This window comes from Macaca mulatta, chromosome 19, assembly GCF_049350105.2.
Source record: "Macaca mulatta isolate MMU2019108-1 chromosome 19, T2T-MMU8v2.0, whole genome shotgun sequence".
Taxonomy (NCBI): Eukaryota; Metazoa; Chordata; class Mammalia; order Primates; family Cercopithecidae; genus Macaca; species Macaca mulatta.
The window spans coordinates 65,922,605-65,937,533 of record NC_133424.1 but is presented as its reverse complement, the minus strand read 5'-3'; the positions used below and the strand labels follow the sequence as shown (position 1 = coordinate 65,937,533).

Below are 14,929 nucleotides of genomic sequence, written 5' to 3'. Positions count from 1 at the left end.
CTCACGCCTGTAATCCCAGCTGCTCGGGAGGCTGGGTCAAAAGAATGGCTTGAACCTGGGAGGCAAAGGGTGCAATGAGCAGTGTTCCTGCCACTGTACTCCAGACTGTGTCACAGAGTGAGACTGTCCCAAAAAAGAGGACCACTTAAGCCCAAGAGATCTAGGTTAAAAGTGCCACCATACTCCAGCCTGGGCGACAGACACCCTGTGTTAGAAAAAAAAACAGAACCGCACCATCAACCAAGCAAGCATGCCCTGCAAATGTATTACCAAGATCAGCATCAAGTGCAACGTGGCTTTTCTCAAACGGTAACCCTCTAAAAGGAAGCACTTTCTTTTCTTTCAGACCACAGAAAGCGCTTCCCTCTAGAGGGTCACAGCCTGAGATCTTCTACCTCCAGCACCGTGGATTTTTTGTTGGGATCTTCCTTGACCAGGTTAAAATGGACACAAAAATAAAGATGCACTTATTTGCCCTGTTTGCCTGTTTTCTGGAATCCAGAATATAAACCCCTAAAAGGACCATCTCCAGTTCCTTCCTTCAAAGAATCAGCAGGTTAGCCTTGTTCATCGAGGAGCAATCCTCCTGAGTTTTGTCTCCAAGAGAAAAAGCAGTACCTGCTAGACGTACCTATCTTTAACCAAGAGAATTGGGCTGGATTTCTAGAGAATAGCAATGGATTTTGAGCCAAGTGTTCACTTGAGTTCCAGGACAGGGACACACGGTCCCCATGGAGGCATCCAAAATGGAATGTAACATATTGAAGAATATACATTGTCATAGGCACAAAGAACCTCCAGAGGGACTACAGGCTATACCATAAAAGCTCCCCAATAAAATTTGTGCAGAAATACACAAGCACAGGTGGGACACGGTGGCTCATACCTCTAATCACAGCACTTCAGGAGGCCGAGGTGGGAGGATCACTTGAGTTCAGGAGTTCAACACCATCCCGGGCAACATGGTGAAACTATGTCTGTACAAAAAATACAAAAGTTAGCCAGATGTGGTGGTGCACGCCTGTAGACAGCTATTCAGGAGGCCGAGGTGGGAGTTGGAGGTTGCAGTGAGCCGAGATTGCACCACTGCACTCCAGCCTGGGCAAAAGAGCAAGACTCTGTCTCAAAAATAAATAAATAAAACTACAAAAATTATAGGCACATGACTGTAATCCCAGTTGCTCAGGAGGCTGAGGCAAGAGAATCGTTTGAAACCAGGAGGCAGAGGCTGCAGTGAGCAGAGTTCCTGACACTGCACTCCAGCCAGGGCCACAGAGCAAGACTCTGACCCAAAAAGAGGGCCCCTTGAACCCAAGAGATCTAGGTTTGAGAGGCCACCACACTCCAGCCTGGGCAACAGACACCCTGTCTTAGAAAACAAAACAAACATAAAACCCCACCATCATCCATGTCTGATGATAAGCATTCTCTGCAAATCTATTACCAAGATCAGCATCAACTTCAACGTTGCTTTTCTCAAAGAGTAATCCTCTGAAGGGAAGCGCTTTCTTTCCTTTCACACAAGATAAAGTGCTTCCCTCTAGAGGGTCACAGCCTGAGATCTTCTTGCTCCAGCACTCTGGATTTTTTGTTGGAATTTTCCTTCACTGGGTTAAAATGGATACAAAAATAAAGATGCATTTATTGGCCCTCTTTGCCTGTTTTCTGGACTCCAGAACATATACTCCTAAAAGGACCATCTCCAGTTCCTTGCTTCAAAGGCTCAGCAGGTTAGCCTTGCTCATCAAGGGGCAATCCTCCTGAGTTTTGTCTCCAAAGAGAAAAAGCAATGCCCAATACACATACCTTATCTTTACCAAGAGACCCGGGCTGGATTTCTAGAGAACAGCAATGGATGGAGAGCCAAGTGTTCACTTGAGTTCCAGGACAGGAGCACACAGTCCCAGTGGGAGCCTCCAAAATGGAATCTATGATGTTAAAGAATATACATTGTTGTACACACAAGTTGTACACACAAACATCCTCCAGGATAGACCACAGGCTTGGTCATAAAAACTCCTCAATACAATTTGAACAGAAATACACAACTACAAGTGAGGCATGGTGCCTCACACCTCTAATCACAGCACTTTAGGAGGCCACGACGGGAGGATCACCTGAGCTCAAGAGTTTGAGACCAGCCCCGGCAACATGGTGTAACCCCATGTGTACAAAAAATACAAAAGTGAGCCAGGTGTGGTGGTGCACGCCTGGAGACACTAATTCAGCAGGCTTAGGAGGGAGGTGGCAGTCGCAGTAAGCCGAGATTACACAACTGCATTCTACACTGGGTGACACAGCCAGAGCTTGTCTCACAAACAAATAAACTAACAACACTCACACACACACATGCAAACAAACAAAAAAATGCCCAAAGTGATGTGAGTATTCTCTGTGTGTAGAAGAGTATTTTGCATGTATATGATATCATATACATGATAAGAATATATAACGGCCAGGCACGGTGGCTCACACCTGCAATCCTAGCACTTTGGGAGGCTGAGGCAGGCAGATCACCCGAGGTCGGGAGTTCAAGACCAGCCTGACCAACATGGTGAAACCCTGTCTGTACTAAAAATACAAAAAATTATCCAGGCGTGGTGACACATGCCTGAAATCCCAGCTACTCGGGCGGCGGAGGCAGGAGAATCACTTGAACCCGGGAGGCGGAGCTTGCAGTGAGCCGAGATCGCACCAGTGCACTACAGCGTGGCAACATAGCAAAACTCCATCTCAGAAAAAAAAAAAAAAAAAAGAAAGAAAAAAAAAAAAGAAAAAAGAAAAATGCCAACATTAGCCAGGCATGGTGTCAGGTGCCTAGAATGCCAGACAGTCAGGAATCTGAGGCAGGAGAAATGCTTGAAACTGGGAGGTGGAGGTTGCAGTGAGTTGAAATAATGTCACTGCACTCCAGCCTGGGTCACAGACTAAGGCTCTATCCCAAAAGAGAGGACCATTTGAGCCCAAGAGAGCTACGTTGGAAGTGCCGCCGAGCGCGGTGACTCATGCCTGTAATCCCAGCACTTTGGGAGGCCAAGACGGGCAGATCACGAGGACAGGAGATCGAGACCATCCTGGCTAACACGGCGAAACCTTGTCTCTACTAAAAATACAAAAAATGAGCTGGGCGAGGTGGCGGCGCCTGTAGTCCCAGCTACTTGGGAGGCTGAGGCAGGAGAATGGCATGAACCCGGGAGGTGGAGTTTGCAGTGAGCCGAGATCGCGCCACTGCACTCCAGCCTGGGTGACAGAGCACGACTCCATCTCAAAAAAAAAAAAAAAAAGGAAGTGCCACCACATCCACCACATTCCAGCCTGGGCAACAGAGATACCGTCTTAGAAAAAAAACAAAAAACAAAAAACAGAACTCCACCTTCATCTGAGTCTGATGATAAGCATGCTCTGCAAATATATTACCAAGATCTGCATCAACTTCAACATTGCTTTTCTCAGAGAGTAACCCTCTAAAGGGAAGCGCATTCTTTTCTTCCAGACAACAGAAAGTGCTTCCCTCTAGAGGGTCACAGCCTGAGATCTTCTTGCTCCAGCACCCTGGGTTTTTTGTAGAAATTTTCCTTGACCAGGTTAAAATGAACACAGAAATAAAGATGAATGTATTGGCCCTGTTTGCCTGTTTTCTGGAATCCAGAACATAAACCCCTAAAAGGACCATCTGCAGTTCTTTGTTTCAAAGGCTCAGCAGGTTAGCCTTGTTCATCAAGGGCCAATCCTCTTGAGTTTTGCCTCCAAAGAGAAAAAGCAATACCTACTACACATATCTTATATTTCACCAATAGAATTTGGCTGGATTCCTAGAGAACAGCAATGGATTTTGAACCAAGTGTTCACTGGAGTTCCAGCCCAGGGACACACAGTCCCCACAGGAGCATCCAAAATGAAATCTAAGATGTTGAAGAGGCCTGACATGGTGGCTCACGCCTGTAATCCCAATGCTTTGGGAGGCTGAGGCAGGTGGATCACCTGAGATCAGGAGTTCAAGACCAGCCTGACCAACATGGTGAAACCCCGTCTCTACCAAATAAAAAAACTGAGCCGGGCATGGTGGTGCATGTCTGTAATCCCAGCTACTTGGGAGGCTGAGGCAGGAGGGGGAAGAACCCAGGAGGGGAAGTTGAAGTGAGCCAAGATTGTGCCACTGCACTCCAGCCTGGGCGACAGAGTGAGACTCCGATTTAAAACAAAACACAAAACAGAAACCCGCCATCATCCAAATGTGATAAGCATGCTCTGCAAACATATTACCAACATCAGCATCAACTTCAACGTTGCTTTACCCAAACCGTAACGCTCCAAAGGGATGCGCCTTCTTTTTTTTTCACATAAAGGAAAGTGCATCCCTCTGGAGAGTCACAGCCTGAGACCTTCGTGCTCCAGCACCGTGGGTTTTTGGTTTAAATCTTCCTTCGCTGGGTTAAAATGGACAGAAAAATAAAGATGCATTTATTGGGCCTATTTACATGTTTTCTGGAACCCAGAGCATAAACCCCTAAAACAACCATCTCCGGTTCCTTGCTTGAAAGGCTCAGCAGGTTATTCTTGTTCATTGAGGGACGATCCTCCTGAGTTTCATCTCCAGAAAGAGAAAGCAATGCCTAGTATGCATACTTTATATTTAACCAAAAGAATTGGGCTAGATTTCTAGAGAACAGCAATGGATTTTAAGCCAAGTGTTCACTTGAGTTCCAGGACAGGGACACTCCAGGATAGACCACAGGCGAGGCCATAAAAACTCCTCAGTAAAATCTGAACAGAAATACACAAGTACAGGTGGGGCAGGGTGGCTCACACCTCTAACCCCAGCACTTTAGGAGGCTCACTAGAGCTCAGGAGTTAGAGTCCAGCCTGGGGAACATGGTGAAACCTCATCAGTACCAAAAACACAAAACTTAGCCAGGTGGTGGTGCCTGCCTGTAGACACTAATCCAGGAGGCTGAGGTGGCAGGTGGAGGTTGCAGTGAGCCGAGATCTCACCACTGCACTCCAGCCTCGGCGATATAGCCAGGCCCCGTCTCATAAAAAGCAGAACAAAATACACAAGTAAAAACAACTCCAAAGTGATATGAGTGTTCTCTGTGTGTAGAAGACTATTTTGTGTGTATAATTATATATAGAACATTATATGATGAAATGTATATCATATAGTTTTGAGACCCTGTATCAAAACAAAAAAAAAATGAAGTTCCATATACTATATGCTCACATAAAGAATAATCCCTACATATTGGTGCTTTGACAGCACACATAAAAAAATGAATGAAATGACAGAGATTACCACAGCCCCCGCAAAGAGGTGACACCCAAAGCCATGATGGGTCCCATATTCAAAATTAGGAAGAAAGGCCCAAGTATAGTGGCTCATACCTGTAATCCCAGCACTTCGGGAGGCCTAGGTCGGTGAATCACCTGAGGATTCAAGAACAGCCTGGTTAACATGGTGAAACTGTGTCTAAAAATACATACATATAAATCACTGGTATGGGGGTACGTGTCTGCAATCCCAGCTACTTGGAAGGCTGAGGTTGCAGTGAGCTGAGATTGCACCTCTGCAGTCCAGCCTGGGACACACAGTGAGACTCTGTCTCCAAAAAAAAAAAGAGTATTTCTTGAGCCCAGGAGGCAGGTTGCAGTGAGCCAAGATCACACTACTGCACTCCATCTCGGGTGACAGAGCAAGACTGTCTCAAATAGTCAAAGACAGAAAAAAAGAATAGGCCTTGCCCTCTTCTTGATTGTGCATGGGCTCGCTTAAGGTCAGGAGTTGGAGACCAGGCTGGCCAACATGTTGAAACCCTGTATCTACAAAACAAACAAAACAAAAAAACTAAAAAACACAAAAATTAGCTGGGTGTGGTAGTGTGCACCTGTAATCCCAGCTACTCAGGAGGATGAGGCAGGAGAATTGCTTGAACGTGGGATTGTGCCACTGCCCTCCAGCCTGATGGACAGAGCAAGACTCGGTCTCAAAAATCAATGAATAAATAAATAAATAATAAAAATACAAAAATTAGCCAGGCGTGGTGGCTCACATCTGCGATCTCAGCTACTGGGGAGGCTGACTCAGGAGAATGGCTTGAATCCGGGAGGTGGAGGGTGTGGGGAGGAAAGTTCCTGCCACTGCACACTCCAGCCTGGGTCACAGAGCAAGACTCCATCTCAAAAAAGAGGACTGCCGGGTGCAGTGGCTTACGCCTGTAATCCCAGCACTTTAGGAGGCCGAGGCAGGTGGATCATGAGGTCAGGAGTTTGAAACCAGCCTGGCCAACATGGTGAAACCCTGTCTCTACTAAAAATACAAAAATTAGCTGGGTGTGGTGGCAGGCACCTGTAGTCCCAGGTACTTGGGAGGCTGAGGCAGAAGAATTGCTTGAACCCGGGAGATGAGCTTGCAGTGAGATCACACCAGTGCACTCTAGTCTGGGTCACAGAGCAAGCCTCCACCTCAAAAAAAGAGGACCATTTGAGCCTAAAAGATCTTCGTTGGAAGTGCCACCCCACTCCAGCCTGGGCAAGAGAGACCCTGTCATAGAAAAAAGCCAAAACAAAAACAGAAACCCACCATCATCCAAGTCTGATGGTAAGCATGCTCTGCAAATGTATTACCAAGATTAGCATCAACTTCACCATTGCTTTTCTCAAACCGTAATCCTCTAAAAGGATGCACTTTCTTCTCTCTCAGACGACAGAAAGCGCTTCCCTCTAGAGGGTTAGAGCCTGAGATCTTCTTGCTCCAGCACTGTGGATTTCTGGTTGGAATTTTCCAGGACCAGGTTAAAATAGAGACAAAAATATTCATTTATTGCCCCTGTTTGCATGTTTTCTGGAATCCAGAACATAAACCCCAAAAGGACCATCTCCAGTTCCTTGCTTCAAAGAATCAGCAGGTTAGCCTTGTTCATCAAGGGTCAATCCTCCTGAGTTTTGTCTATAGAAAGAAAAAGCAATGCCTACTACACATACCTTATATTTAACCATGAGAACTGGGCTGGAATTCTAGAGAACAGCAATGGATTTCAGCCAAGTGTTCACCTGAGTTCCAGCACAGGGACCCACAGTCCTGATCTGAGCAGTCAAAATGGAATCTACAATGTTGAAGAATATACATTGTTGCACACATGAACATCCTCCAGGATAGACAACAGGCGAGGCCTTAAAAGCTCCTAAAGAAACCATGTCTCTACTAAAAATACAAAACTAGCCAGACATGGTGGCGCAGTCCTATAATCCCAGCTATGTGGGAGGCTGAGGCAGAAGAATCACTTGAACCCAGGAGGCGGAGGTTGCAGTGAGCCAAGATCGTCCTGCTGCACTCCAGCCTGGGCAACAGAGACCCTGTCTTAGATAAAAAACAAAAGAAAAACAAAACCCCAACATCATCCAAGTCTGATAATAAGCATGCTCTGCAAAGATATTACGAAAATCAGCATCAACTTCACCGTTGCTTTTCTCAGACCGTAAGCCTCTAAAAGGAAGCACTTTCTTTTTATTCAGACAACAGAAAGTGCTTCCCTCAAGAGGGTCACAGCCTGAAATCTTCTTGCTCCAACGCCGTGGATTTTTTCTTGGAATTTTCTTTGACCAGGTTAAAACAAACACAAAAATAAAAGATGCATTTATTGACCCTGTTTGCATGTTTTCTGGAACCCAGAATATAAACCTCTATAAGGACCGTCTCCAGTTCCTTGCTTCAAAGGTTCAGCAGGTTAGCCTTGTTCAAGGGGGCAATCCTCCTGAGTTTTGTCCCCAAAGAGAAAACGCAATGCCTACTATACGTACCTTGTATTTAGCCAAGACAACTGGGCTGGATTTTTAGAGATCAATGGATTTTCAGCCAAGTGTCACTTGAGTTCCAGCACAGGGACACACAGTCCCGATGGCAGCATCCAAAGTAGAATCTACAATGTTCAAGAACATACAAGGTTATGTTCTTGACATAACAGGGACACACAGTCACGAAGGGAGCATCTGAAATGGAGTCTACGATGTTGAAGAATATACACTGTCGTATGCCCAAACACGCTCCAGGGTAGACCACAGGCTAGGACGCAAAAACTCCTCAATAAAATTTGAACAGAAATACACAAGTACAAATGGGGCCCGATGGCTCAGACGTCTAATTCCTCAAACTTTAGAAGGCCCAGGCGGGAGGATCACCTGCTTCAGGAGCTCGAGACCTGTGCCGACAACATGGTGAAACCCATGTGTACAAAAATTACAGAAGTTACCAAGTGTGGTGGTGCATGCCTGTAGACACTAATTCAGCAGGTTTACGTGGGAGGTGGGGGGTGCAGTAAGCCAAGATCGCACCACTATACTCCATCTTGGGTGACAGAGGCAGACACTGTCTCAAAAAAAACCACACATACACACACACACCCCCAGAGTGATATCAGAGTATTCTCTCTGTTTAGAAGAGTATTTTGTGTGTATATTTTATATATATATAAGAATATAAAGTGAAATATACATCATGTATTTTTGAGACCCTGTTCCAAATATTGTATGCTTATAGGAGGAATAATTCCTACATGTAAGTGCTTGCTTTGGCAGTACACATAAAAACATTTAAATGACACAGAATACCCTGGTCCCTGCACAAAGGCGACACCCAAGTCCATGATGGTCTCATATTCATCTATTTATTTATATTTATTTAGTTAGTTATTTTGGACAGAGTCTCGCACTGTTGCCCAGGCTGGAATGTAATGGTGCGATCTCTGCTCACTATAACCTCCACCTCCCAGGTTCAAGTGAATTCTCCTGCCTCAGCCTCCTGAGTAGCTGGGATTACAGGTGCGTGCCACCACACCCGGCTATTTTGTGTATTTCTAGTAGAGACGGGGTTTCACTATGTTGGCCAACCTGGTCTTGAATTGCTGACCTCATGATCCGCCCGCCTTGGCCTCCCAAAGTGCTGGGATTACAGGCATGAGCCATCACGCCCGGCCTATATTTATTTTTAATTATGAGACTGAATCTCGCTCTGTCACTCCTGGGTTCAGGCAATTTTCATGCCTCAGCCTCCATAGTAGCTGGGATTACAGGTGGGCACCACCACGCCCGGGTAATTTTTGTATGTTTAGTACTAACGGGGTTTCACCATGCTGGCCCGACTGGTCTCGAACAACTGACCTCAGGTGATCCTCCTGTCTCAGCCTCCCAAAGTGCTGGAATTACTGGCGGAAGTCACCATACCCAGACTAGTCCCATATTTAAAATTAGGAAAAAGCAAAAGATGCCCACATTTAAACAGCAACGTCCAAGTACATCTCAAATACATTGTTTATCTAAAATACAAATTTAACTGGGGGCCGGGTGTGAATCAAATAACATTCCTTACTTTCTTCTTGTCTGTGCATGGGTTAATATTCACATGTAGTCCCAGCTACTAAGGACTGGGGAGGGGCAGAGGCAGGAGGATCTAAGCCCATTTTAGCCTGGGTGGCATAGTGAGACCCCCGTCTCGTTGCATAGATGACCTGGTCATGCACCCAAGATTTCAGCTTCATTTCCCCAATGAAAACTCAAACTCATGCACTCCACCTCTGTACTCCTGCTAAGCAGTGCACATCCCATCTGTAAGGGACACTGAGGTCCCCTTCAACTCTACCCGACCCCACGTGAGAGTCTATAAACCAGTGCCCGAATAATTTCCATGTAGGAAAAGTCGTTGACAGCCAGGCGTGAGGGCTCACACCTAGCACTTTGGGAGGCTGAGGCAGATGGACCAATTGAGGTCAGGAGTTCCAGACCAACCTGGCCAGCATGGCGAAACCCTGTCTCTATTAAAAATACAAAAATTAGCCGGGCATGGTGGCGCACTGTTGTAGTCACGGGAGGCTGAGGCAGGAGAATCACTTGAACCCGGGAGGCAGTGGTTGCAGTGAGCTGAGATCACACTACTGCACTCCAGCCTGGGCGACAGAATGAGACTCTGTCTCAAAAAGTAAATAAATAAATAAATAAAAGGTGTTGAGGGCTGGAAGAACACGCATCGCTCACTATGGCAACAAGAAGAGCTGCTGAACATTCCACCTGTTACTAGGGAGCCCCTTCTAGGGTCCTCAAGATTTTTGTGAAAATAACTGTGGTTTTGTCGCATGCTACATTTATCACCATGACTGAGATTCGTCTTGCCTACAACAGTTTCTTTTTTCTTTCTTTCTTTTTTTTTTTTTTTTTTGAGACAGAGTCTCGCTCTCTCACCCAGGCTGGAGTGCAGTGGCATGATCTCAGCTCACTGCAACCTCCGCCTCCCAGGTTCAAGTGATTCTTCTGCCTCAGTCTCCCAACTAGCTGGGATTACAGGCACCCGCCATCATGCCCAGCTAATTTTTTTTGTACTTTTGTAGAGATGGGGTTTCAACCATGTTGGCCAGGCTGGTCTCGAACTCCTGACCTCAGGTGATCCACCCATCTCGGCCTCCCAAAGTGCTGGGATTACAGACGTGAGCCACCACGCCCAGCCAACAGTTTCTTATATTAGCCACAGCAAACATTGGACATCTTACCAAGTAACTGGCATTTCGATGCAAGGTTTAGCCCATTGGATGGTACCTCGGAATCGTCACCCAAAGAAAACAGGGTGAACAGGGCAGCTGCAGTCCAAGAACTCACTGGGGTTGGCATTAGTGGGTGAGGGTTGAATCGACTACACCCTTCCTGCAGAGAGTCTATTCCGAGAAATGATGGCAAGTTGTTGGGGAAAAACAAATTTCAGTGTTACGGACAAGCAGATTAAACTAAAAAGACATGAGTGAACAGGAACAAAAAGAAATTGTACCAATACGGACATCCATTGTGGATTGCGGAATAGACTGGAGACACTTGGAGGATTACTCACTCTCTTAATGAAGGAAACATGGTTTGGATTGATTACACTAAAATGATGGGAGGACATTGTATGACATGACCAACTCAAATTAAGTCTGTGGGACCAGGTGTCATGTAATCTATGTTTTAAAAGAAATGGGATCTTGCTATGTTGGCCCAGGCCGGAGTGCAGTGGCTATTCAAAGGTGTGATAGTTGGCCAAGTCAACTATCTTTGAAATGGATCATCAGGACAAGGTGGCTCACACCTGTAGGATCGCTTGAGCTCAGGAGTTGAGACCGTCCTCTACCAAAAATTAACTCCTGAGCCAAGTGTGGTGGCAGGCCCCATGTAATCTCAACTACTTGGGAGACTGACTCAAGAAGACCACTTGAGGCTGGGCACGGTGGCTCAAGCCTGTAATCCCAGCACTTTGGGAAGCCAGGGAGGCAGATCACTTGAGGTCAGGAGTTGAGACCAGCCCAACAAACATAGTGCAACCCCATCTCTGCTAAAAATACAAAAATTAGCACGACATGGTGATAGGTGCCTGTAATCCCAGCTACTTGGGAGGCTGAAGTGGCAGAACCACTGGAACCTGGGAGGTGGAGGTTGCAGTGAGTGGAGACCGTCCTACTGCACTCCAGCCTGGGTCACAGAGCCAGATTCCATCTCTGAATGAATGAATGAATGAATGAATGAATGAATGAATAGAGGATCACTTGGGCCCAAGAGAGCACGGTTGGAACTGCCACCGCACTCCAGCCTGGGTCACAGAGCCAGATTCCATCTCTGAATGAATGAATGAATGAATGAATGAATGAATGAATGAATAGAGGATCACTTGGGCCCAAGAGAGCACGGTTGGAACTGCCACCGCACTCCAGCCTGGGCAACAGAGACCCTGTCTTGGAAAAAAAAAAAAAAGAACAAAATCAGAAGCCCACCGTCATCCGAGTCTGATAAGCATGCTCTGCAAGATCAGCATCAACTGCAATGTTGCTTTTCTCAAACCGAAACAGTCCAAAGGGAAGCACTTTCTTTTCCTTCAGACAACAGAAAATACTTCCCTCTGGAGGGTCACAGCCTGAGATCTTCTGGCTCCAGCACCCTGGGTTTCTTGTTGGAATTTTCCTTGACCAGTTTTAAATGGACACAAAAATAAAGACGCATTTACTGGCCCTGTTTGCATGTTTTCTGGAATCCAGAATAAAACCCCACTAGAAGGACCATCTCCAGCTTCTTGCTTCAAAGACTCAGCAGGTTAGCCTTGTTCATCAAGGGACAATCCTCCTGAGTTTTGTTCCCAAAGAGAAAAAGCAGTGCCCGCTAGACATACCTTATCTTTAACCAAGAGAATTGGGCAGGATTTCTAGAGAACAGCAATGGATTTTCAGCCAAGTGACACTTGAGTTCCAGCACAGGCACACATAGTTCCCACGGGGGCACCCAAAATGGAATCTAAGATGTGGAAGAATATACATTGTTATACACACAAACCTCTTCCAGGACAGACCACAGGCGATGCTGTAAAAGCTCCTCGATTAAAAAAATACGCAAGTACCGATTGGGTGCAGTGGCTCACATCTCTAATCCCAGCACTTCAGGATGCCAAAGTGGTGTAGGATCATTTGAGCTCAAGAGTTCAAGACAAGCCTGGGCTACGCGGTGAAACTTCGTCTGTACAAAAAATGCAAAAGTTAGCCTGGTGTGGTGGTGCATGCCTGTAGACACTAATCCAGGAGGCTGCGTTGGTAGGTGGAGGTTTCAGTGAGCCGAGATCGCACCACTACACTCCAGCCTTGGCAATATAGCCAGGCTGTGTCTCGAAAGAATTAGAAAACACACACACACACACACACACACACACACACACACATATACAACCTCCAAGTGATATTCTCCTGCCTCACCCTCCAGAGTAGCTGAGACTACAGGTGTGCGCCACCACGCTCGGCTAATTTTTTATATTTTTAGTAGAGACATGGTTTCACCATGTTGGCCAGTCTGGTCTCGTCCTCCTGACCTCAGGTGATCCACCCGCCTCGGCCTCGCAAACTGCTGGGATTACAAGCGCAATCCACAGCACCTGGCCATACGTCATATATTTTTGAGACCCTGTCTCAAAAGAAAGTTCTATATACTATATGCTCACAGAATAATTCCTACATATAAGTCCTTGCTTTGTCAGCACACATAAAAAATAAATGGGGCCGGGCGCGGTGGCTCAAGCCTGTAATCCCAGCACTTTGGGAGGCCGAGACGGGCGGATCACGAGGTCAGGAGATCGAGAGACCATCCCGGCTAACACGGTGAAACCCCGTCTCTACTAAAAAATACAAAAAAAAAAAAACTAGCCGGGCGAGGTGGCGGGCGCCTGTAGTCCCAGCTACTCGGGAGGCTGAGGCAGGAGAATGGCGTAAACCCGGGAGGCGGAGCTTGCAGTGAGCTGAGATCCGGCCACTGCACTCCAGCCTGGGTGACAGAGCAAGACTCCATCTCAAAAAAAAAAAAAAAAAAAAAAGGAATGACAGAGATTACCATGGCCCCTGCATAAAAGTGACACCCAAATTCATGACGAGTTTCAGATTCAAAATTAGGAAAAAAAAAAAAAGGCCAGGCACAGTGGCTCAGGCCTGTAATCCCAGCATTTTGGGAGGCCAAGTTGGGCGGATCACCTGAGGTTGGGAGTTGAGACCAGCCCCGCAAACTGTGCTAAAAATACAAAAACTGGCAGGTCATGGTGGTGAGCATTTGTAATCCCAGCTACTTGTGACATGGACGCTGGAAGTGCCACCGCACTCCAGCCCGGGCAACAGAGACCCTGTCTTAGAAAAACCCAAAACCAAAATAGAACCCCACCATGTCCAAGCCTGATGATAAATATGCTCTGCAAATGTATTACCAAGATAAACCTCAACTTCAACACTGCTTTTCTCAAACCGTAATTCTCAAAAGGGAAGCGCTTTCTTTTCTTTCGACAACAGAAAGTGCTTTCCTTTGTAGAGTCACAGCCTGGGATGTTCTTGCTCCAGCACTCTGGGTTTCGTGGAATTTCCTTTGATCATGTTTAAATGGACAGAAAAATAAAGGTGCATTTAGCGGCCCTGTTTGCATGTTTTCTGGAATCCAGAATAAAACCCCCGAAAAGGACCATCTCCAGTTCTTTGCTTCAAAGGCTCAGCAGGTTAGCCTTGTTCATCAAGGGACAATCCTCCTGAGTTTTGTTCCCAAAGAGAAAAAGCAGTGCCTGCTAGACATACATACCTTATACTTACCCAAGAGAATTAGACTGGATTTCCAGAGAACAGCAAATGGATTCTGAGCCAAGTGTTCACCTGAGTTGCAGTGTGGAGACACACAGTCCCGATGGAAACGTCCAAAATGGAATCTAAGGTGTTGAAGAATAAACATTGTCGCACACACAAACACCTTCCAGGATAGACCACAGGCTAGGTGGTAAAAGCTCCTCAATAAAATTTGAGTAGGAATACACAAGTACCAGCTGGCTGTGGTGGCTCACACCTCTAATTCCAGCACTTCAGGAGGCCAAGGCAGGAGGCTCACTTGAGCTCAGGAGCTCAAGACCAGCCTGTACAACATGGTGAAACCCTGTCCGTACAAAAAATACAAATGTAGGCCGGGTGTGGTGGTGCATGCCTGTAGATACTAATTCAGGATGCTGAGGTGGGAGGTGGAGGTTGCAGTGAGCCAAGATTGCAACACTGTACTCCAACCTGGGTGATTGAGCCAGATCTTGTCGCAAAAAAACATTTTTTAAAACACATAAGCAAAAACAACCCCAAAGTGACATGAGTCATCTCTGTGTGTAAAAGAGCATTTTTTGTGTATATAACTTTATATATATATGGTTATATGATGAAATATACATGACATATACATATATATGTATACACTCACACACACCCATATATGTATACATATATATACACACACACGTATATATACACACACACACACACACACACACGCACATATATATATTTTTTTGAGACATAGTCTTATTCTCTCGCCCAGGCTGGAGTGTGGTGGTGTGATCTTGGCTCACCGCAACCTCCGTCTGGTTCAAGTGATTCTC

General features: G+C 46.1%; 1 protein-coding gene and 8 non-coding genes across 9 annotated transcripts in view; all 9 read right to left on the bottom strand.

Annotated features, from left to right (window-relative positions):
* Positions 1-14,929, bottom strand: part of NDUFA3 (NADH:ubiquinone oxidoreductase subunit A3) — a 427,160-nt gene that overhangs the window by 397,960 nt on the left and 14,271 nt on the right. The window lies entirely within an intron of this gene.
* MIR519A (microRNA mir-519a) lies at positions 302-386 on the bottom strand. Its single transcript, NR_032573.1, has one exon. It is a non-coding gene; the product is annotated as a microRNA mir-519a (primary transcript).
* Positions 1,475-1,561, bottom strand: MIR518F (microRNA mir-518f). Its single transcript, NR_032572.1, has one exon. It is a non-coding gene; the product is annotated as a microRNA mir-518f (primary transcript).
* Positions 3,448-3,534, bottom strand: MIR523A (microRNA mir-523a). The gene has a single exon (NR_032587.1). It is a non-coding gene; the product is annotated as a microRNA mir-523a (primary transcript).
* Positions 4,295-4,380, bottom strand: MIR525 (microRNA mir-525). Its single transcript, NR_032591.1, is given in 1 exon segment — positions 4,295-4,380. It is a non-coding gene; the product is annotated as a microRNA mir-525 (primary transcript).
* Positions 6,637-6,755, bottom strand: MIR519A-2 (microRNA mir-519a-2). The gene has a single exon (NR_128401.1). It is a non-coding gene; the product is annotated as a microRNA mir-519a-2 (primary transcript).
* Positions 7,466-7,548, bottom strand: MIR526B (microRNA mir-526b). The gene has a single exon (NR_032716.1). It is a non-coding gene; the product is annotated as a microRNA mir-526b (primary transcript).
* On the bottom strand, positions 11,838-11,922 carry MIR520A (microRNA mir-520a). The gene has a single exon (NR_032577.1). It is a non-coding gene; the product is annotated as a microRNA mir-520a (primary transcript).
* On the bottom strand, positions 13,747-13,856 carry MIR1283 (microRNA mir-1283). Its single transcript, NR_128315.1, has one exon. It is a non-coding gene; the product is annotated as a microRNA mir-1283 (primary transcript).